Below are 25,240 nucleotides of genomic sequence, written 5' to 3'. Positions count from 1 at the left end.
TAACTCAATTTTAAAAGTAATTTAAAAAAAAAAGAATAATTTGTTTCTGGAAGGAAAAAATTACAATGTCCATGAGTGAACGTGGACTCTTCATCCATAATATCCCTAACTGCTCACCCACATTATCATCTATTGCAGTGGAATAACAATAAACCATTTATATTGTGTCTTCGGACTTGGAAGCCACCCTGCAGAGCCAAGGAGACTATCAACAAACAGAAGGGTTGTCTGGAAAAGCAGAGCAAAGAAAACCAAGTCCAAGATTACAGGACAGAAGACAGACAAGATTCAGAATGGAGGGGAGGAGACAGCTCAGCTCGACCAGGAGATAATCAAGAGATGCTTGTTATAGGGTATGTGCAATTTAGCCAAGGATATTAAAAGATTTCAAAAAGGGTTGCTGTGCAATACCTTCTCTCCCCTCTTTCCTTACAGAACTCTGATGATCTGCCAAGAGTCAGTGCGCCAGGCTACGAACACGCTTTCCGGCCTCCCTTGCAGTGAAGAACGGCCAGTAGAAGCAGAATTGTAAATAAAACTTCCTGAAATCTCCTTCCAAAGAGGGAGCAGACCCTTCCTTTCTTCTTCCTCCCTGGTATGCTGACAGGATGCTGGAGCTCGAACTGCCATCTTGGACTATGAGGCAATGTTGAGAACCAAAGCCACGTGTTGTGGATATTAGGGAAGAAAACGAGATGGAATTTGAAATACCAAATTTGTGTTGCTGACCCAGCTCTTTTCTGCGACAGAGACTAAACTTTTTGTATTAGACAGAATCGGTTAGATTATGACATGAAAACAAAGAGCCCTCCAAAAACTCAGTGGCTTAAAATAACTAGGTTTTCCACTATGCTGAAGACGCATCATAGTTTAATTCACTCCAGGATCTAGGGTGGGTGGGGAGCCACCATCTGCAGCATTGCTAGCGACCATGCAAGAGGAAGATGAGGAACACGGCAAATCATGCCTTGGCTCTCCAAGCCTTCACACGCGTCCCTTCTTACACTTCATTACCAAAGGGAGCCACGTGGTCATGCCCAAAGGCCACGTGGTTAGAGAGGAGTGATTCTACCGTGAGTCTTGAAGACAGAGAAAGAATATTTGGCGAACAGTACAAACAACTAGCATATCACTTTCTAGTTGAAGCTACTAGTTTGCGTTTTCTGGAACACGCAGCAGCTCAAACCTGCTTCTAACTGGTGCTGGGGACCAAGTGGTCAGGGAAGTCCCATCCCCATATGGGCCAGTGGGCTTCCCACCGTCCCCCTGAGAGAAGCAGAGGGTAGGAACTCCCATCTGTCCCCTTCCTGTCTTCCCCGCAGTGGGAACACAGAACAGCGGCAGTGACCGGGACTCCCATTCCACTCCTCTTCGTGCTCGTCGAGGCGCACAGGCACGCGGGCAGGCGCACAGCTAGTCGGGGGAGGCTGAACATTGGACGCACACTGACTGACTTGACTTAGCTCAGCGCCTCAGAGCTACCTGATGGATATCCTCTGACACCAAGACCTGAGGCCAGGTCTCCTGGTCCCGAGGCCCTTTTGGAACTGGCCATCCCTGCCCTACCAGCCAGCCAGGGCATCCTTCCCGTCCTAGCGGACACAGGTTTTCCTCATGGCCCTTTCCGGCTTTGCCCTCTAACCCAGAAAGCTGCGCCATGAAATCCAAAGGGTCTTGTTATACGCTTCGCATGCATAAGATCTTCTTACGTCCAACCAGAGGCCACCTCCTCGCTTCCACATTCAGAGCATTGTCATGACAATACGATGTTTGGTAGTGGCAGCGCCTACAGGGGGTTCAGATGAGGGCTCTTCAGAGTATTTTTCCAGTCAAAACAGCACACGGCACTAAAACCAGAAATCGTGAAGAAAAATATCTCTAGACTTGAACGCATCATTTTTTTCTGTACAGATTAGACATGAAAGAAAGAAAGAAAGAAAGAAAGAAAGAAAGAAAGAAAGAAAGAAAGAAAGAAAGAAAGAAAGAAAGAAAGAAAGACAGACAGGCAAATGACAAATCAGAAAGTATCAGCGATATGTATGATAGAAACAGGTGAATATCCATAATAGACAGAGGACTGAAAACCAGCAAGAAAAAAACAAAACAGGGCGTGAGAAAGCAGAGAAACGAGTGACAAACTTGGGACCGGATCTGCAGCCTCGCCTGGAACCAAGTAAATAAGAATGAAAATGTGTTTGCCGTCGGAGCGGCGGGAGGCTGGCCTTCTGCGGAACTGATGAGGGTGATAAGAAATAGACGGTCGTGCATGGTTGGCGAGAGAGCGATTTGAGATGTCCGCCAAAATTTGAACGCCGGTAAACATCTACGGCTTTTTGGATATCAGTCGTTGCTCAGTAAAACGATTAAATTGAAAAATAAATAATGCGCATACTTCCTGGGGTGGTTGGGACTCGGTCGGTGCTCAAAGGACGTCCGCGGAGTGAACGAGCGAGCTGCGAGCTGCGGCTGCCGCTGCTATTAATAGCCGAGGAGCATTTTTCTCCCCGATCACCTCGACTCTGCAGAAGGAAATTTTTCACCCTGCAACTACGGTGATCTTTCAAGAACCAAAGGAGGGTAGATGATTCAACCAACTAAAAGCCTGCGATAAAAATTAGATCCAAACTCCTCACCCGAGCCTCTGAGACCCCTCCAGCCTCACCTTGAACCACTGTCCCCCTCGTTTAGGTCACCGCAGGGCAGCCTCCGAGGTGACAGCTTGGAGCTTCTTCCCCATTCCTCGATTTCCCACCTCAGGTGTTTACACACGCAGTGCCCTCTACCTGAACACCCTTCCCCCTGCTCTTCCGGGACCTGGCATCCCCTCGTCCTGAATATCTTGGTGGAATGTGACATCCCAGGCTTTCCTGACAGCCCACCGCAAAGCCAGCTGCCCACTGTCAGTCTGTCAAACACGACGTGTCCGCCAGACACTTAGCGCGCTTGGCATTGCTGTGTGCTTATTACATGGGTTTTGTGGACCTCTCCACTCTCGCCGGACTGGGAGCTTCACGAGGGCCCGGACATGTCTGTTTCACGCCTGCCCTTCAATGCCAAACACCTTACTAAGTGTTTGATAACTGAACGAATGTCAGGTTCCTCAAAGGACCTTCTCGCCTTCATGTGGCTTACCACGCAGCTCTGTTTTCCAGGAGGAAATGCGAGCTGTCACACCAGGACAAGTGTGTCCCAGCTCGCAGGAGAGCCAGGCTGCTCTGCAGACATTAAGGTGGCATTTTGATGTTTGCAAAAAGAGAAAAAACCTGTGTCTAAGAAAATAATGTACAAACCTTGATTAAAAAGTACTGTATTGCTAAAAGATGCTAACTGTCCTCTGAGCCTTTTGTGAGCCGTAATCTTTTTGCTGGTAAAAGGTCTTATGTTCAAGGGGAAAGCCGACCCCTTACCGTGGGCTCAGGGCCCTATCTAATCGGTCTCGCAGAACTGCTGTTGCCCTCTGGTCTGCTTCCCCGAGAAGACTGAGCTAAGAGGCAGAGGCACGAAGACGCTACGACCACGCCGTGACCCGTCACCGTCCCTGCAGCCTGAACACACGCCTGACGTGGAGTCACACGCAACTGTTATTTGTTGAAAGGCTAGTAAATCCTGCATCTTGTTTCCGCCCTGCTGCCAGCCTGTTCTGCGAAGCAGGTGACAATAACTACAGGCATCCGTTGGAGATATTTCAAGTTCGGTTCCAGACCCCGCAATCAAACAAATACCACAATAAAGCGAGTCGCGCAAATTTGGGGGTTTCTCAGTGCATGTCGGAGTTATGTTTATACTACACCGTAGCCTATTAAGTGTGCAATAGCGTTTTGTCTGAGAAAATAATGTACAAACCTTGATTAAAAAATACTGTATTGCTAAAAGATGCTAACTGTCCTCTGAGCCTTTTGCGAGCCATAATCTTTTTGCTGGTAGAAGGTCTTATATGCAATTTATTTTTAAAAAGTGTAGTATCCGCAAAGTGCAATAAAAAAAGGCATGCCTGAATGTCCAGGCTCTTAACAGATTTTAACAGGACAGGAGGGGATAAAGATGTTTTTCCTAATAGGAAACTCTCCATGGCCCTGGTTTTCTTGGTGGTGGCGGTGACGAGTGCATTTGCCACCTCCGCGGCACAGGTGGCATGGGCAAAGGCCTGAGAGCCAGGGCAATCGCGCTTCAAACAGTCCTTCTTCTCCCCCTGAGAGGTGCACTTTGAGTTCCAGTTTCTGGTTCTGGTTTCTGAATTTCAGGAAAAACCCAAGAACAGACTTTATTATCTGCAGAGAAAACTTATTCTTGGGTTTAATTAATGACAATAATAATGCTACGGATGGCTAGTGGGCTGGGTGCCGGACCGTGTTATGTGCCTTGCAAGCGTCACACACCACCGAGACCTGGGCTCCGTGAGGTGGAGGTTATTTTTATTCCCATTTCAAAGAAGAGGAAATGGAGGCCTGAGGGATTAAACAGTCTGTGTGAGGTCACTCAAAGAGAAAACGACAGGTCCCGTGACTGTGGAATGCCGAAGCCCGTGCTCTCAATGCTGGTCCCGTTGTGGTGACTTTGCTTCCGTTGTTCTTTGTGACGAGAGCTGGGTCAGATCCCTCCCTCACCTGTAAGCTAAGCCTGTCCCACAAGAGGACTTTGCGGGGTCGGCCTCTGGAAACCACGGGGTTACTTTGCTGGGCGTCAATCTTTTTCCAGTTGCTTGACTTCGTGGAACTGCCTTTTTACGAGCCCATAAAGAGCTTCCATCACAGAAAACCAGATCTCACGGTGGCGGCCTGTGGTAGCTCGTGAACTAGAGGACCCCGCGCAGGAGGAACCCGAGAACCCCGGGCTGGCCGGACGCATGCCGCTTTCAGCAGGCCAGAGAAGCCACTGCCCACCGCTCCCTTTCTTAGCCTTGTCACTTCGTTTCCAGCTGCCCCCCTTTCTCTTTACCCCAGCCTCTGAGCAGAGCTCACGGCAACTGCCAGGATGTCTCTCCAGACACCTGCACGGGGCAGTTCGTTTTCTCAGGCGTCGTTGACTCCGATGGCGACAAGCTCTAAGACAGGCAGGCCCGGCACTCTCTGAGCCATTAGAGCACCTGAATAATTTACTACTCCCAGAAAAGGGGCCCTTCCCCTGCAACGTTTCCTCCCACACCTTTGGATTTCCTCCGACTAGCTCCTGCCTGTCGGCAGAAGGTAATGAAGCAGCATTTGAAAAGAAGAAGGCCCAGTGGCATTCTTATCGGCATCTCAAGTTATCACCTGGGGGCCAGGGTCCAATTTTAAAATCAAATAAAGTCCCACCAAAAATTACGGTTTAATTTGTGAGTTCGACCCCGCTGGGAGGAGAAGCGAGGAAGCATCTAGGTAAGAAAGCCCGAGGCGGCTCTGATGAGCAGACGCAGCGGAGAACCCTCGCCCTAAAGCACTGACGGCTTGTAATGAAAAACCAGAACCGGACATAGCCCAGAGGAAGTCGAGGCAAGTCACCAAGAGAGTGACTTTGATTTATGAACATTGGGTTGACGTCTGTGTGAAGTTGTGAGGCACGCCGCTAGTAGAGTGACTTTGATGTGGAAACATTCGGTTGACATCTGTGCCAGCGCCTTGGGCCCATCTGTCCTCAGGGCCATCCTTCCCCACTCTGCTGTGTCACGTGGACTACATTTCCCAGAATCCCATGCCAACCGGTTTCAGGATGGTTCAGCCAATGAGGCACCCTGGTCGAGATCTGAGGGTGGGGGGAAAGGAAAAGCTGGGTATCTCCCCTTCCTTTCTGCTTCAAGTAGCGTCTCTAGAAGGAGCTGCACCTCCTCTGTGGCTCCAGCACTGACGGGGCAGGCCTGCCCTGGCTTCCGGCTTCCACCGGGAGATCTTAGCTCCTGGAACTTACTAACACCCCCTCTTTTTTTCTGTCCCTCAAAGTGACAGCGGCCTCCTGATCACTGCTGATCTCTGATTCCCTCACCACCACCTGTTTAACCAACTCCTGCACTTTATTTTCTCTCTTAAATACTGAGGGTCAATTCTATTTTCCTAATAGGACCTTGACTGATATAACTGCTACTGACCAATATAAGGTTTTCAAGGATGCCATTTTGCACAGAAAGCAATGAATGTCTGTGCCAATAGTTCAACCCTACGGACACATGCAGAGCTGAAACATCAAGGCCTCCCAAAGGTCAAGGGGTAAAAATATAAAATCTACAACCAAACTTTTCCCCTCTTTGGAGTAACAAGGTGAAAATAAAAAGAACGGGCTGTCGAATCCAGCCGACCTGGGTTTGAACCCCCAGCCGTGCGTCTTTACCAGCTGAAGAGCCTTGAACAGGACGTTTAAGCCTGTTCGGCCTCAGTTTTCTCACCTATACGATGGGGAAAATAATACCTGGATTTTATATGGTTGTCTTGAAAATCAAGGGAGCACAGTCCCTGGCACTGTTCTACGGTAACTGAACAAAGTTTAGTTACCACAGACATATTCTTGGGATGGCAAGTCTACCTCTGACACTTGCTCTAACATTTTTTGGTCCTTTGTGTCAAGAAATATGAAAGGGTGCCCACAGCCCCTTGGAAAAACTATGGCTCCTCTTGAGAAAATTCTAGAGATAAGTCATCAGGAAAAACAAAGTTATGTCCTTTAACATGGAAGTAGCAAGGTCTGGTGCCACATGATAAAACTTCTGATGCATAAAACATGCCCGGTATGGTTTTAGCTTTGACAGAAATGAAAGAAAGAGGAATTCAACTAAGACACTGCGAATGCCACCCCTCTGGAACGGGGGTGAGGTGGCTAGTGTTTTACAGGTTTGCAAGCTGCCCCGTGGGACCTTCCTGCTCAGAATCCTTTAGTCTGTGGCTGCTGTGACAAAACAGAAAAGCTAGCCCGATTTTCTCTTGTGATGTTTAAAATAAACCGAGAAAGTAAAGCTCCTGCGCGAAAATGTCGATTAGGTCTTTATCTTTTCCCAGATAAACTCCTGCTTATAACTTCCTACTGCCCATCGGATAAGGGCTTATTCTCCTGCTCTGCGCCTCCTCTGCAGCGGCCTCTTAAATGAAAACTCAAACAACTGATCCTCGGGAGCGCGGGAGGAAAACTCTGACCCTGATACCTGGACGGATTCTTGCGCAGGGTCAACGGTGGCAAACCCGCTCTACCTCTTGGTATTCACGGGGAGGCAGCCTGGGAGGGTTGGCTTAACGCAGGAGACTTGAGAGAGTCCCTTGCTCGGCTGTGTCAGGGGCCCCTTTAGGTAGAAATAAAGCCATAGGGTGGCAGAGTCCTCCTGACCGCCAACATTTAGAGCTCTTGCAATCCCAGCAAAAGAGATCTCCGGCATCATCGGACACTCACGTGAGCCATGTTACATTCACATGGACGAAATCCACGAATTGGGCGAGAAGCGAGCGGTGACAGGAAGAGGGGTGGCGCGTGGTGCTGGAGGGCCTCGGCTACCATCTCGGCTGCTTCTCTTTTTCGCTATCCATCTCTTCGCAAGTCACCTGCCCCTCTGAGGCTCTGAGCTCTGGTTTTCTCAGTTGCCAGATAAAAATAATAATATACCCAAACAATAATCCCTTACAGGTCACTGGGTCAGAAGCCGTCGCTGAGACCAAGACGTGACTGCAGTGGTTTATTTGGGAGCGGATCCTGTGAGAGATGGACAGTGGGCCAGAGAGGGAAGGGAGCCAAGAAACGGCACATGGGCGAGCTGTGGGCACCTCAGGTAATTCCTGCTGGGTAACTATGGGACAAGGGACAGGGCGCACCTCAAAGAAATCCCAACCAAGGGGTAAGCAAGCTAGGTATTTACTCACTAACACCCCATAGTTACTGAGGGCTGATTGGGGATGGGGGGTGGGCACTGACTCCATCTCATGGCGGCTGGTCTAAGCACAGGCAGCTGTGGGAACCCTGGGAGCCGACGTAGACCGTGCGCCCACATGGGGAACAACCACGGCAGGCCCGGACTGCGTTCCCAGACTTTTACTGAGGAAGAAAGAAACATTTATCTCATTTTAAGTCTCTTTATTACAGAGGCCAAATCTGCACCCTAATATAGAGAGTCAGAGTAGGAATTGGTCCCTGCCAATGGCGTCTGTGTCCACTTTTCAAAGCCAGACACAACCACCCACTGCCTTTTAAATCTACTAATCATGGAGATAAATGACCAATGGCTAGTGGCCGAGAAATCAGAACAGTGTCTTAATGCCAAGGTGTTTTTAACCACCAAACTTGACCATGTCACCTATAGCTGATTAATCGCATTCGGGGTCTCAGTTAACGCCCTCCCAGGGTCTATACCTTTGCAACATGACTTTGCAGCTCCTCTCGTCAAGAGTTGGGGTCAGATTCCTACCCCTTCAATTCAGGCTGGCCCTGTGACTTGTCTTGGCCTACAGAGCACAGGGGAAGTGATGGTGTACCAATTCCAAGCCTATGCCTGAAACGACTGTGCGTGCTTCTGTTCTCTCTTGGGACCGGTCGCCCTGAGAACAAGGTTGGAATAGAGAATTCGACACTAGGTACAGCAGATATAATTCATCCCAGCCAAGGCCATCCTAAATCACCTACCCGCTCCAGTTGCCCACAGACAGATGCAAACCCAGCCAAGATCAGCTAAGCCCAGTCCAGACAGGAAGAACCAGCTAGTCCAGCTTAAACTGCCAATCCACAAAATCATGAGCTGAATTAATGGTTAGTTGTTGTTTTAGGCTGCTAAATTTTGGGGTGGTTTGCTGCACAGAAATAAGTAATATACCCTCTTATCCTATGTGCTCTTCAAGAGCTCAGAAGCAAAGAGCTAAAAGCTTTAGGTTACCAGCAGGTGGATTAGTAAACAGATATCACCTCTTGAGAAGGCTCTTGGCAATATCTACCAACATTTTAAATGCATACACCCTTTAATCCAGCAACTCATTTCTAGAAATAGGTCCTACGGACACAGTTGTATATGTACTGAAAGATATATATCAAAGTTGAACATTACAGCATTGTTTATAATTTTAAAAAAACACACACTGAAAATGATCCATATCTATCTACCAATTGGAGACTGACTGAATAAGTTACGCTATAGCCATACTAGTAGGATACTACGCAACTATGAAAAAGGATGAGGTAGGCCCCTTATGGACTGACACAGAAAAGTGTGCGAGATTTATTAGTGAAGAAAACAGGGAGCAGAACAGTATGCTTCGTATGATCTCATTCATATAAATTACGATGTTGGACATGTGTGTATACTCTAGAAAAATACATTTATAGAAACATGTAAAAAACCTGGAAGTAGACCAAGCAAACGCTTAACAGTGACTGGCTTTGTGGAAGTTAAGGGGGTTGGAGGGGAGGGTGTCTTTCGCTTTTTACTCATTTCTTTATGATTTGGATTTATTTATAAAAATGGGTATTATCTCTGTAATTTAAAAGTTAATCACAGGGAAACTTTTAAGCATCAATGGCTACAATGAGCTGGTACCAATGAATTTATTAGGCTTTTGGCCAATATTTCTTTGACTACAAGCCAGCTTTGGTCTTAACTATTATTTTCAGGGCCACTGTCAGTTCATTAGCTTTTTGTGCAAATTAAGGAGCCCATTTTTCAGCTCCATCGAAATGGTAAGCAGGGTAGGGGCTGCACGTCAAGCCCCATTCGCCCCTTGCCCTTGAACAATGAACAGCCTGCACAACCATGCTCAGGAACTCTGTTTCTCAATGATGTATTGCTGTCTTTGGTGGATTTAGATGGAGTAGGAGATTTAAAGGAGAAGAAAAAGAAAGACTTATTTATTTTTCATTGCTCATGGAGCTACTGGGAAGACAAATGTCTGTATATAAATCCATGTCAGTATTCTGCTCTGAACCCAAGAGAATAAAGCCAGGAGGAGGACTGAAGGGGAGAAATCGGGGCAGCTCTGAGGATGCTGCACTACTGAGTCATTCTCTGCCCACGTTCACCTCCATGAACATAAAATGAATCAGTGGGAAACTCAGTTCGCAGAGCGGTCAAATTGGCGGGTGGCTGACTTTTCCAAAAGCATCATTAGTGCTTTTCCAAAGCACCCTAAGAGATCTTTCCAAAAAATTATCTACCTGTTAGAAAAGACCAGTCTCGGACAAAATTCATTTGCTATTTATTCATGCCACGAACAATTTTTTGTGTGGGCCACCTGTGTGCCAGGCATCGGGCTGGGTGCATGGGATGAATGATGAGTAAGACAAATATGGCCACTGCCACCACGGTCTGGTCTATAAATTGAGATGTTAACTAAATAACCACACGAATATATAATTACTACACGTAATGGGGCTATAAAGGAAGCCATGGATGTGTAAAGTGGGATGATGACCTAGTCTGGGGGAGTCAAGCAAGGCTTCTGGAGGAAGGGACACTTGGGCTAAAATCTAAAAAATATGTAGGGTTCAACTAAGTAAGGGAAGGAGGGGAGGACCTGCCATCATTCATTCAACAAAGCTTTTTTAGTTCCTTCTCAGGCCAAGCACTGTTCCAATAGGGAGCAAGAGATCAGATGAGGCAGAATCATATTGATCCCCCTTTCTTTCCTTGCGGCCTGGCCTCAGGATGGCTGTGTCCCCTGGCCTCAGTGATCCTCCAAGTCAGCCTGCTCTCCTTCCAAGGTCCAGTACCCTCTCTCTCTTTTCAATCACCTCAGCCCAGGGATGGTAAGAGCTCATCTGCTTCTAGTCCTGGGTTCCTACACTAATCCTGGAGTTCCCCCTCATTCACTTCTTTATAAATAACTCCATAAATTATCCTGATTTGGATGTACCATGTTTCCAGCTGGTACCCTGACTGATTTGGAAAGAAATCACAAAGGACTTCTGAATTTCCTGCCTGAGCACACAAATAAAGGGTGGTAGGTACCACTTATAGAGATGATTTAAAGATGGTAGGGTCCAGGGTGGGAGAAGGAATCAAAAGCTATTTTAACATGTTATTTGAGCTTCCTAATAGATATCCAAGAGAATATGTAGACTTGTAGACAATTCCTAGGTATATATACAATTCTGTATTGCAGGGTAGAGGCTGGGGCTAGAGATTCATATCTGAAAGTTGCACATCAATAATATTCAATACCTTAAGACTGAACGACATTGCCTAGAAAGGAAGAATGATAAAGCATAGAAGAAAAGCATATGCAAAGATCACGTGGCAGAGGGAGTAAGGCCCTCTGCTTTCAAGGAACTTGAAAAAAGCCCACATGATTGGGGCAGAGAATGAGAGAGCAGCCTCGGATGGGGCTGCAGAGGTCAAAGGAGAGGATTTGGGTCTTCATCTTAAGAGCCTTGGAAGGCACTGAAAGGTTTTAGGTAGACCGAATCAGATCAGCATCTCTAAATGACGCCAGTTGAAGTATGGAGAATGGATTAAAGCTAGGGCCCTGCTGACAAGCGATGAAGCATAAATGAGGATAAAGCCCATTTGAACATATGGCAATGACACTTAGATTTGGGCCCCAGAAATGTGGTTTACACAGTTTCTCAGGACCTTTGCTTTGGGCAAAGTAGATGTGCTGGGGGTGGGGTGGGGGTGGGGTCAGCACTGGAAAACATTTCGGAACAGAGACCACCCCCCTTCCCCACATAACTTCCAGAGCATGCCACGTGCATGCAGGCATCCCTTCCCCCATCAAGCTCCCTGACTTAGGCATCACGAAGTTTGCTTTGACCAGAAAGAATTTTGCATTAAAAAAAAAAAAATCTTCCTGCCTCTTATTCTCCCAAATCCCATCTATGAAGCCGGGGAAACTAAGCACCTTTCACACCTTCAACTGCCTGGCTGGCCTGTAGCAATACAGCGTAAGAGGTTTCAGGTGAGGCTCACACCAACTCTAGGTGTCAGAGCTGGGAGGCACAAAGACAGGGAGACTTGATGGCAATGAGAGCTAAAGACTGACCAGGGAAGAAAATTCAGAATATGGTCACCAATCTAGTGAATGAAACAGAACCCTAAAAGGCAAAGCTTTCAGATACACCCTCCCCCTCACGCTCCCTGAACCATTAAAATGCCCCTGGCTCCACACAGCAGAGGAAAAAAAAAAAGACATAAGCTATTAAGTTTCATTTCTGTCTGAAACAGCAGCAAGATAATTTCCCGCTAGTGACCTACATTATGGCTGCAGCCATGGCTGAATCTGCAAAACCTCACTCCCAGCTCAGACAAATGCAAGAAATCGGAGTCACCTGATATGTCAATGCTTGCTCCAGTTGAGTACTGAGGGGTCTGTCCATCTTGAACCTGATGCTTTTGACTCTAAATTCACTTGGATTCACCTGACCAGGAAGGGACTTTGTGTCTTTGCAGTTACTGTGGCCCCTACGAAGCCCACATGTGGCTCAGGAAAGCGTCACGATAGCCAAAAAGCTTTCAGGGAATCTGATGTTTTTAAAATCAGAGTTTATGAAAGCAATTAAGGGTGATCATTTGTATTACAGGATGATGATGCTTCTTTTTCAAATGAATTCACAACTGGGTTCCAAAAAATAAGAGTAATCTCCCTATGCGATTAGTTTTTGTTTATCAACCACAAACTCAGAGAATAAAAGAAATCTTAAAAAAAGACTACTAATAGCCAAAATCAAGCATTCAAATTCAAACTAATAATAATAATAATAACTACAATTTATAGACTATCTAGCCTTACGTGAGGCAGGCGTTGTTCCAAGCTCTTTATATTTACTCATTTGCTCCTCATAACTTTTAACCTCTGAGATAGGGACAAATATTATGCCCAGTTGAGAGAGGAGGAAGCTGAGACACAGGGAGGTTAAGTGATTTGTCCACTTTAAAAAAATACAATAGCTAAGGCCTATCTGGATGTATTGAATCCTGTGAGTTAGTGGGAAAATACGGTCTTTCAGACACAGGCAGTTCAAGGAACTATGTAGAATGCCTCGCAAAGTCCCTCCAAAGGACATTCTGGGGCATTTATCCACCAGCACCTTTCCCCACTGACTGAAGATTACTCCTGGGAATGTTAACTCCCCAGCTCTTCCAGTCTGTGCATGGGCTAAGTGGCCTTCTATGCTATGGAGATGAGCCCTGAAGCAGAAAAGCACGTGGAGGATACAGCACGTGCTGAGGCTGGAATGCTTACAAAGGGCATGGAGCTGTCCGTTACCGCAGTGCTGAAACCGCTTACGGCGGGGAAGTAGGGCAGATCACAGAAACCATCTCCTCCAGAGCCCAGTGGGCAACCTGTTCTGCTGCCATCGATACAAAGCTGAAACTGGCCCTCCTGTGCTGCGGATTTTCTTCTGAACAAAATGAGTGTTTAAGGATGGACATGTGATCCAAAATTGTCAATCATAGGCCTTCCTTGGGACTTTCTTCATTGTGATGAAGACAAGAACAATTCACTACAACCCAAACCCTCAGTGAGGCAATCTAGCAGCATTAATTAACCAACAGTAGAGCTCCTCCAGACCTCTAATGAATAATACAAAGGAGGGATTTTTCCCCAACTATCACATCCAGGAGACATGTTCTCACATCCCATATGCACATCCACCTACCTGGGTAACTATAGATATTCTTTACTGGCCTCCCTGTATCCACTCTGGCCCATTCTTCAACCTACCACCAAAGGCTACTTTCTGAAGAATCTGAATAGCCAACTCTTGCTTAAATCCCCCGAAAAGATCCCCATTGCCTTCATGTCAGAATCTGAACTCCTTGCCATGGCTTGCTGTCCTTCCTTCCTCCGCTCTGATCTGACCTCCGCCCTTTCTCACCGCCAACCTCATGTCCTCATAATTTCCCCATATGTATTTTTTGTTTCTATGCTTAATCTACTTAAACTCCCAGCATTTCCCTTCTACTTGTCTTTGCGCGTGCTGTTCCCTCTGCACGGACTATTTTGACCTCTCCATACACATTCTTCGAGACTCAGCCCAAGAATTATTCTCTTTGGGAACTGCTGATTTTGGCTTTTCAGAACATGTTCCACATACTTCTTTTCCCATCCCACTCCCAACCATGGGATGGGCCTTAGACCCTGCCCTAGCCAGTCAACCAGAGTCTTCCGTCCTTCTGAACAAAATTATGGACAAGTGACCCAAGCTTAGCAGTCACAGACGTGCCTTAACAGGGATTGCCTGTTAAAACTAGTGGGGAAGACAAGCTCTTTCTCTGGGCTCTCTATGCTGGAAAAATGTGACTCTGTAGTTGTTGGAAGCCATATATCTAAGCATGTGGAAAAAGTGAGCCTGGATCATGAGACTGTGAGGCCAATACACTAGGGGTGTATTAGTTCAGACTCTTGGTTTCAAGTGACAGAGACCCAATCCAAACCACTTTAAGCACATTATTGGGGAATCTAGGAGTATATTTCAACTCAGCTCAAGCATGCCTGAACCCTAAAGCTTAACCAATAATCGATCTCTCCCTCCTCCCAACAATGGCTTGGCATCTTGTCTCTGCTTGGCTTCCCTCTACATCATGGCTACTCTACTCCAGCTCCGTACTCTCATTCTTCTGGTTTAGCAATCCAGTAAAAAGCATACTTCTCTCTTTCATCATCAATGTATCAATCCCAGAGAAGTCTCTGATTGGCCCAGGCTGGTTAGGTGCCCATCTCTGTAGCCAGAGGTTCAAGAAGAATAGATCACCATGATTTACAACCCTCAGGACTGTAGAGGAGGAGTCAGCAAACTACAGCCCATGGGTCCAGTCTGGCCTGCCACTTGTTTCTGTAAACAAAATTTTATTGAAATCAAGTCACACCCATTCATTTGCATATTGCCTATGGTTGGTTTTATGCTACAATGGCGAGTTCAGTAGTTGTGAGGGAAACTGTGTGTCTTGTAAAACCTAAAATAATTACTATCTGGCCTTTTAGAAAATGTTTGCTGACCCCTGACAAAGACAACAGGAGAGGAGTGAGTTCCCCCTCTTGGTTATAGCCAAAACTCAGCACTTCTTACTGGCTGTGTAACCTCTCTGAGCTTTGAGAGTTTTTTATCTATAAGATGGAAATAACAATATCTTCTTCACGGGATGAATAAATAAATGGATGGATGGGTGGATGAATGCACGCATGCATACATAGAGGATCTCATACTAAAACTTCTTTGTCCAGCATTGCATTCCTTTGTAGATAGATTTAATTGGGCAATGGTTAATCTGGAATGAGGTGAATGGGAGACATGCCAGGAAAATGTTCCTGTACAGTAAATAAAGAGCTTTACAGAGTCATGCACAAGGTAAGCACTCAATAAATGGTAGACTGTGGGGAAAAAGTTAATGGAAACCCAAAGAAAGTACAGCTGCCCCTCTAATTGAGAGCAGAGTGAATAACTTTATAAGGGTACAGAATGACTCCACATTTTGTCTTCCTCCCCCCTGCTGAGATCCTGATGCAATTACGTCTCAATCAGAAGAAAGCAATTTTGTCCCCTTTGTGTAGAGAGGGGAGGATGGTCCCTGCTTTGATGTACAAACACCTCATAATGTTCAGGTACAAAGGTAGGTGGCAGCTGACCCAGAATGCACTGGGTTGTTGGGGGATGTGGTAAGGAAGAGGGGGGTTTGTTCAAAGCTGCTGTGGAAATGAAGTGTTTCTTTGTAATCAGAAGTAGTGCTTCCAGAATAACTCTTCCTTAATTGCTCACAGAAAGTAACACACCCACTTTTAATGGAACATTCTGAAGACTGACCAGGAGACAAAACTTTGAATGCCACATCTGCTTCCTGTCAAGAGCCTCTTACTCTTTCTGGGACTAAGCTGCCTGATCTGTAAAATGGGAAGGCAACTCTTCACTTCCACAAAGATCCCTTCCAAGGGTGTAAACCAACTTGTGTCTCTAATTACTATTTTCCCCTTTTGAGTGAAACACACTATTTTATGAGACCTAAACAAGAATCCCAGGTACACCTTTACTAAGCACTTACCACAGGCCAGGCTCTTTGCTAGGTGCTCTACACCTGGCCCCATGGAATCCACACACCCACCTGAAAAATCAAGTGCTTTAATTGTCCCCTTTTTCAGATGGGGAAACTGGGGCTTAGAGAGTTGCTCTGCCTTGCACAAGGCCATGCATCACATCAGTGGTAGGTCCAAGATTTGAACTTACGTCTGTCTGACTTGGAATCCCACATTCCTGACCTTTTTACACCAGAGGAAACTGAGGCATCAAAAGGCTAAGCGAGGTAACTTACTGTCAAACAATTCAGCGGGGGGAAACATTTGATACCAACTCCTCTATAAGTTTGTGATTATTTCCAACATTTTTTATAAATATATAACAAAGAATATCTACTATATGAGATGTGAGCGCTGAGAACAGTGCCTGGCATAAAGTTAGTTCTTGAGCAATAGTAACTGTTATCATTATCAGTATCTTCTTCCTCCCCCTTTGATCCCAAGCAGTTAGACCAAGAGGCACCAGAGGTGAAGGTCAATTAATCTGACCATCTGGGCACCAGCCCAAGAGCAGCCGTCATCTATCAGTGAATTGATTTACTCCAAATACATCAAACACCAGCCATCCCTACGGATGCAGCAAACCATTTGTTTTCTGCAGAGCATATTACTGACAACAAACATCACACAATCCATCAGCAAATTCTATTGGCCCACCCTCCAACATGCTCTCATCTCCTCGCCTGCAGATGGCGTCCCTGAGTGGCGTCCCTCCCTTTACCCTGGCCCCCTTGCAGCCTACTCTCAACATAGCAGGCAGCATAATCCTGTTTAGAAAAGAGAAGAAACTCAGACCCCATTATTCCTCTGGTCAACTTTCTCGAGATGCCCCACGTGGCTCAGAAAGGAAGCCAGTGACTGTACAGTGGCACACGCGGCTCCACTCGATCTGCCCCCGTGACCTCGCCATCCCCATCTCCCTCCTGCTCACTCTGCCCCAGCCATACTGTTCCCTGCTGTGAGCCCCTGTGCTAAAAGCTCTCACGTTTAATAAACAACTCGGCCAGGTATACATTTTTCTTTCCATTTTACAGGTGAGGACATTGAGCCTTAAGTTGCTTGAGGACACTCCTCGAGATTTCATAGCCAAGAAGTGGTGGACCAGGATTTGGACCTGCACCTGTCCAGTCACAAGGCCTGTGATTATTTCTCTATTTCGCACTGTCTTCACAACAATGAACTTTTTAAAATAAAATTATTTTCTCAGAATCTTTCTTAAGCAGAACACATAGTCCCCAGTGAATGTAAATTAGCCACAGGATCATCATTGCTAGAATATACCGGCACATGTCATATATCAAAGCATAAGCCATGCTACATTAATTTCCGGAATGTTAATAGGCATGACGTGAAAAAAAAAAAGTCACGCAGATAAAAGTGTTTGAGAAGCACTGGGTGGAACGAAGACCGACATGCTTCCTACCTGCAGGACTTCTTGGAGCCTTTGATAGGAAAGTTTATGTGGTGAATTTATAAGAGGAATTATAAATTATACAGTGTTTGCTAGATTCGACCTCAAAAACCTTCAACACAGCAGCTTCAAGTACATGTTGGAAAACCTGTCAATTGTTCTTGAACTTCAGTGGATATGAGAATCACAGGGATGCCTGCTAAAATGCAGATTCCTGGACCTGATCCCTGAAGGGTGATCTAGAAATTCGGAAGATCTGGGCTAGAGCGCAGAGTCCTAGCTAAGTCTAATGCTGCTGGTCTGCGGACCGTCCTGTGAGAATCACTCACTGGAGGCCGGTGTTCTGGTTAGCTGCAGAGTTTCTCTAGTAATAGACTTGCTTTGATCAGAATAAAGATAAAGATGAATAAGAAATCAGAAGACTTAATCAAGGCACACCTCAAACATGAATGAATGAATGAATGAATGAATGAACGAACAAATGAGTTAGCCATCAACTGAAGATCCAAGATGCGGTCCAGAAATTCCATGTTTAATGACAAGCGAGAAGTGATTAATAAGAAAACACATCCATCAGCAAGAACTCTTAGCGACTGAGAAAAAGCCAAACCGCTTTTATATTTTAATGCTCTTGGTACACTGATAAGTAATAAAGAAGTTGCCAAAAGAAAGAAACAGAAATCGTGGCATCGTTGAAACATTAACACTTAACAAATTGGTGCTTTTGGGGGACACATCTGATGACTGACCATATAAACCGATTTGGAGAGAACATCAGGAGTCTAAATTTGAAGCCTTTCATGAAAGCTTGGCCCAGACCTACCTCCTCCTGTTGCAAGCCCTAGTCTATTGGACCAGGAAGAGAATTTATCCACCAGCACTAGAAATATAACTTACTAAATTCCAGTCTGTTATTATAATCACCATCATTCTCTTTAACTGTGTAGCAGACACAATTGGTTGCAGACCCAACATCCATTCCGTCAAAGCTGCAGGGGTCTGCTCACCTGCTATAGTTATCCCTTAATGGGAATAAAAAACAAAAAACAAAAAACAAAAAAACCTTCAAAACTTAGTGTTTTAAAATGACAACAATCATTTACTTTGCTCAGAAATCTGCAGCTTGAGCAGAGCTCACTGAAGACAGCTCATCCTTGCTCCATGCAATGTTATCTGGGGCAGACTGACCATGAGTTAGACAATCCACTTTTGAGATGATTCACACGCATGGCCGGCAAGATGGTACTGGCTGTGGGCTAGGAGCTCAGCCACGACTGTGGGATAGGAGCCTTGGTTCCTCTCCACAAAGGACTCTGAAGAGCAGACGTTCCCAGCCCCTGGCCCGTGGACTGGTACCGGTCTGTGGCCTGTTAGGATCCAGGCCACATAGCAGGAGATGAGTGGCGGGGGAGCGAGCAAAGCTTCATCTGAACTTGCAGCCGCTCCCCGGCACTAGCATCACTGCTTCGGCTTCCTCTCAGATCACCGGGCATTAGCTCCCCACAGGAGCACCAGTTGCTGGTTCCAAAAAAAGGCTGGGAACTGCTGCCCTAGAGGCTGTTCAGGCTTCCTCACAGCATGGCAGCTGGGTACCAAAATCAAGCATTCCAAGAAAACAAGATGGAAGCAAGCTATACCGGTCCTTTGTAACCTACCCTCAAAAGTCGCATGATTTCATTCCACTTTAGTCACCAGCTTGCCCAGATTCAAAGGGAAAAGACAGAGAGCACCACCCAATGGAAAGGACATCAAAATCACATTATAAAAGAGCATGTTAGATGAAGATGTCATCGTGATGCTTAGAAAATGCAATCTGCCACAAGACTCTCGAGCAAGGATGACCCTCTCCCATGGTCATCATTCTGGGTCTGTTCCTTTTGACTCAGGTATGTGCTGCAGTTCTAGCCAGTGAGAGGTGAGGAGAAGGCAGTTGGGGTCTTCTGAGAGAGGTATTTTTGCTCTTAAAAAAAAAGACATAAGAAAGAAAATGGAAAAATTTTCCACAATTGGACATGAAATTATATCTGACACCTAGAACTGGGTAACCTATCTTGTGACTGTTAGAGCTGCTAACAGTGAGATGGCAGAGGAGAAATACGAGAACACCGATCCCAGGTGAAGTTATCAAGGTGCTGCATTAATCCCGGAGTCTCTGTTACGTGAGATGATGAACTTTCCTTATTGTTTAAGCCTGCTGAACCCGGATTTCTTACCATAATAAAAGCATCCCGATTAATACAAACAGCTACTTTTTATTACTTACTATATCCCCATAGCACATAGCACCATAACTGGGGTACAGACTGATGTTCGTTATCGAATTTAACCCTCATAGCAGTCCGTGAGGCAGGCACTATTTTTAATCTCATTTTACAGGGAGAAAACTGAAGCTCTGAGACCACCCCCCCACCCCCCACCCAGCAGCAGCGCTGGGATCTGACCCCAGTGCGGAAGCCCTCCCTTTTACCGCTCCTCCACGCAACTGCCTCCCGTGGCTGTCCACGAGCTGCCTGCTTCCTTCCCCCTTCATTCGAAACCCCATTCATATTTACAAATTGATTCAGAGAGCAGCTGTTGCAGCCATGAACTTATGAATCAGATCTACTGGAAGCAATTGCAATTTTCCAACAATTCTGTGAAGATACTTAAGAGTCATACTATGAAATCCAAACCAGATGTGATTTACCCCCAAAGATAGCAATTCAAGCTCCAGCTGGAGTGGAAAGATGAAATTTGCAGAGGAGCTCTCTCTCCGCTTTGAAACACCCTACACCTGCCTCCCCCGAAGACAGATTCCGATTTAGTTTAGGCACTGCTTGCAGAAATTTTTTTTTTTTCGTTGTGATAACAATCTTAATACACAGTTCAAGAGCTTTGCCTGAGTGATTAAAACACACTTTTCAGAGAACAACAAGGCTTCCTGGCAACAAAACTGAGTGGATCTATAAAGCGCCTGGATGATCCACATCCAGAGAATCTAGAAAAGGCCACAGAAATAAAATATTATGTAACAAAACCAAAGAAACCAAGTGCACTAACTTCAAATGAGGCAGAAATTCATACATACTGATGTTGGACAATATGACCCTTTGTTGTGGGGTCAAAAGATTCAGGGTAATATTAAAATTAATAATGCCTCGTGGTCTGATCTAGTAAACCGTCATTTCAAACTCTGGACCGCATAAGCTTCATTTCTGCAAGTCTCTCAGTATCTTCGTGTTTGACTTATCAGTCAGAACCCCTTAGGTTATACCTGAACAAAACTCGACTTTAGAAGTTTCTTTAAAATGAGGATTTATTGTGTCAGGTAAATGAAATGACCAGGGACAGCTTCAGGTACAGGTGGATCCAGGCACTCAAATGATATGCTCAAGTCTTGATCTCTCCCCAGGTCATGATTCTGCTTTTCTCTGTGTTGAATGAATGAAACCGGCTGTACTTTCACCACGTCTCAAGGCGTACAAGAGTCTGTTTATCTCTCTCCTAAAAACATAGTCACAGACTTCCACAATTTCTAGCATTTTTCCACATCCGACACCCCTCTCTGATGCAGGGCACTTCCAGCATGCTGTTCCAAGCAATAGCTAGAATCCTGAGATACGCTCACCAGAGTAGAGTAAGCAAGCAAGCCTTGATTTTACTGCATAGCTTTGAATTTAATAGAGCCCAGATCTAGTCTGGCTGCAAGAGGCAAAAATTAAATGGTGACCTTTTCAAAATTTGCTTTCTCTGATGCAAATGCTAGCCCATGGCTGCAACCAGACATTTATCATGTCCGATTAGATTTACAGACAGACGATTCCGAACACACCGAAAGCGGAAACGTGCTCCAACTTAACCGCACCCAGCCCTCTTTCTTAATGAGCCTCTTAAGGTCTGACTGTTCAGTGTGACCGGCCACTTTCCACATCTCAGACACACAGACACCCCATTAAGAATGACTGCATTTACACTGCAGTTATTTTGTCCACCATTTATGCTGAGGAGCTGGTGAGGGAAGAAGGATGATTCAGAGGAGAGAGCAGGAAACTGGCAAAGAAAAGGAGAGAAAAAAAATGTAGAGCGCTGAGGAGGAGGAGGAGGAGGAGGAGGAGGAGGAGGAGGAGGAGGAGGAGGAGGAAACATCCGAGACTAACGGATTCCCACTTGTCATGTTCATTACTCTTCACGCTCTTCCACTCCGCGCCCCTCAGAGAACGTCGGGAAGTTACTGAGATTTGCAAAGGGTGTTCAAGTCCGTGGCCACAGTCCCCTACCTCCGCAGAACTTGTGCGCACTCGGATTTCTCTGACAGTTGATTCCATCGAAATTTAGTGAGCTCCGCATCTGTTTCTCCTAACAGGGATGCCATTCCATTCAGAAACTGTTTAACTGGACATTGAGTGTCCCAGGATAACTGTTCTAAGAGGCAAGGAGGGAGAGAGGAAGGAGAGGAGAAGGGGGAAAGAAGGAAGAAAAGGGAAGGGAAGGGGCGGGAAGGGGAGGGACAGTTCATTGAGCATCCATGTAATGTGCGGTGTGCTCGTGTAGTGCAGTGGTTAAGGTCACAGCCTTCAGCCGGAGCCTGATTTTGAACCCAGGCTCTACTATTCCCACACTGTGTGACCCCTGATGAGTAACTGACCCTCTCTGAGCTCCCATTTCCTCGTTTATAAAATGGAGATAATTGCCCAGAGCTGCCTGAGCTGCTGTGAGGACTTGCTCATGTGCCTGGCACATTAAGTCCCCAACAACTGGCAGATGCCACCACTGTTACAAGGCACCGTGCTGAGCACCACTGCGGCCCGTCCTCACCTAACACTGAGGTACAGGTGGCAGTGCAATGTCATGTGGCTGGAGCTGGTCCTCGGGCCTCAGCCCGTCAGGATCCTCCAGCCATTTCCAGCTGCCAGCTTCTGCATCTTTGTGGGGCTTTTCACAGAGGCGGCTCTGGCCAAGCAGAGCCAGAAGTGCCGGGGCGTTAGCCTTCTACTTGCCACAACGTGGCCCGCTTTGAAGGTCAGCTTAATGCTGCCCCCGTCTAGGCCACCTTCCCTTCCCTGTACCACTCCCACACTCTCCTAGCACCTCTCAAATAAGCCACTTGCACAGGAATCCTGGCTAAAGGTCAGCTTCTTAGCAGAAGCTCGGAGAGGTTGAGGCAACTGCCTAAGGACACACTGTTATTAAGTAAGGGTTCAGGATAACTTTGAACTAGATCTGTCCATTCCCTAAAGGCTGTGATAACTTGCCAGCTGGTCTTCCTAAAACTACTAATCTGTTAGTACTTAGGGAGGGCGGCACCAATCAAGAGGAATTTTCTTAGGTGCCCACATCACATGGAGAAGGCTGCCGACCTGAGCCACGTCCCCTCCCTGTTCCGCCAATGACAGGTTGCACTTTCTCTAACATCTTGAGTCTCCTCGTCTCAGTGTAGGACCACATGGCGATGTTCTCCCTTCTCTTATCTTAGGACACGCAAATAAATGATTACGGGAAACATTTCCTGAGTCCTGTTCCCCACAAAAAACAGTGGTCCTGTGAGACGTGGTGTTAAAAATCAGAGACCTGGGGGTAAAATAAGGTGGGGCGGTTCTGGATTTGCTGACCCCCTCTTGGAGCCTCGCAACACTATTAATGAATTAAAGGCTCTGAGAAGTCCTGCAGTCAACGACTCTGTTTAACCCACTGTTTTCCAGGCTTTTTTGACTACAGAATCCTTTGGGGATTATCAATTATCAAGATTCCTGTAAAAATCAGTGTTCTGTAGAACACATCCTGGCAAATAGTACATTAGGGATTGATTAGAGATACGCGCTTTCATCTTGTTATGTAAGATTTAATTAACTTGATGGTTTTACCTAATTAGCGTGTGTGGATCTACCCATTGGGATAAGATGTGCGAGGACTTAAGTAGCACACTTGGTGACAAGCAGCCGACACCAGCTAGATCCACCCGGGGAGTATCACGGTGCCAAGTGGCAGGTACTGACTAACTACGTTTCGAGATGCCAAGAATCCAAAGCATGGAAGAGAACCTGGCAAAGCCTGGGAAGAATCATCAAAAACTCTGTCTTCAGGCTCACGTCATCACCGCCCTTGCTGTTCATGGTTGTGCGACACGGTGACAAGAGGTGGTTGACTAAGGAAATCGGGCATGCTAATGCAATTTGGAAAGGAGCTGAGCTATAGGAACCATTACGGAAAACGTCGATTCACTCGACATTCAGATAAGACCTCCTGCTACCCAGAATTCACACAAAAATAACATGGGAGGGAGGAAGTCGGCAGGAGCATATGTTAAACATCGGTCACGAGCTGATGACTGTTGAAGCTCCGTTCTGGTAGGCAGGCTTGTACTAGTCTACTTCTGCACGTTTAATATTGCCCATTTAAAAAGTACAAAATACGTGTTTATGAGAGCAGTGCACTGGAGAGGAATTAAAACAAGTGTTAGAGGCCCACGAGCACCCAGCTGAAACTTTCTCCACGACCTCATCTGGAGGATGGAAAGTGATTTGAAAAGAGAATGCACTTTGTGTAATTTGTGAGGTTATGTAATGCTGTGTCCCCAGTCATTTCACGTACCATCAGAAAGCATCTTACATACGACAGAGCGCATGTTGTATTTGGAGAGATACTCAATTCATCACACGAATCTCTCTCTCTCACACACACACACACACACGTACACATACAACAGTGATTGACATGGATGTCATCCACTCAAAACAGTGAGCTCGTTGGTTTGTTGTTGTTTTTTTTTAAACTGGCATTAAATGTGACCATCACTGCCACCCTGAAAATCACGTCCTTCAGGCTGATAGTGATTACTTCCTGTTTTGACTTGGAACTTGAATGCCAGCTCACAGACAGAAAGTCAGAAAGTACAGAAGCACGAGCAATCAAGTCTAGAGGGCAGAAATTTCCAATGACTTGCCGAGGGTCACCTCACTGAGCCGAGATTTAAACCTTAGCCCCCATTCTGGGTCTTGAGATACTCATCAGTTCTGAGCTTCAAGAGCTATGTTGTCTCCAAGTTCAAAACCATAAGCGAAGCTTCGTCTCCTCCTGAGACCACATCCGTGCTTAGCTTTTCTCCTGCCCTCCCCTGCATTTCTCATTCCCCTGCTTCTGAGACTTCTTCGATAAATCACTTGAACAAGAATCTGCACCTCAGAGAACCTAAAATGGGAATAAATCATTGTGAGCTCTAAGGAGGAGATGAAATCTGAGCAAAGCATCATGGTATCACTAGCATTCTGCCTAGCACATAAGGGGCTTGATAAATATTTGTGAAAAGATTGGATGGATGGGTGGATGGATGGATGGACGGATGGACGGACAGGAAGATCCATTACCTTACATAAGCAAAAAAATGAAACGTACCAACTTCGCACCGGAGAGAGTGGTAGAAGATCATCAGTTGAAGTTGAGTCTGAATCTTCCTCTACCCCTTCCCTAGCTGTGTGACCTTGGGCAAGTTACAATACATCTCTGAGCCTCAGTTTTCTCATCAGTAATAAGGGAGACAGTCGTGATCTCTACTTCACAGAGTTGTTGAAATCAGCCAATGATTTTGTGTACCCTACGTAAAGCTCTTAGCACAGGGCCTGGCACATAATAAGTTCTTGATGAATAACATCTACTATTATTATTATCACAATTTTTATTATTACTACTGACCCAATTAAAACTCGAATGCAAAGTACATTCCCCTGTCACTCACATATAGTCAAACAAGCAAAAGCTGGTTTAAAAAAAAAAAAAAAAAAAAAAAAGCAAACATCAGTGAGCTAATTGTTCAAAAGGGAGAGATTAAATTCATGGATGTGAGCTTTTCCTTGTGGTGGTAAAATTAAACACACACAGAAAACAGGTTAATTTCTTGGAGAAAGAAGGCAATGATCTCAGC

At 45.9% G+C, this 25,240-nt stretch overlaps 1 protein-coding gene across 1 annotated transcript in view; it reads right to left on the bottom strand.

Annotated features, from left to right (window-relative positions):
- Positions 1-25,240, bottom strand: part of RPH3A (rabphilin 3A) — a 209,433-nt gene that overhangs the window by 154,676 nt on the left and 29,517 nt on the right. The gene's annotated exons all lie outside the window — the stretch shown is intronic.

Source organism: Rousettus aegyptiacus, unplaced genomic scaffold (genome assembly GCF_014176215.1).
Source record: "Rousettus aegyptiacus isolate mRouAeg1 unplaced genomic scaffold, mRouAeg1.p scaffold_m13_p_5, whole genome shotgun sequence".
Lineage (NCBI taxonomy): Eukaryota > Metazoa > Chordata > Mammalia > Chiroptera > Pteropodidae > Rousettus > Rousettus aegyptiacus.
This window is presented reverse-complemented; position numbering and strand designations above follow the sequence as displayed.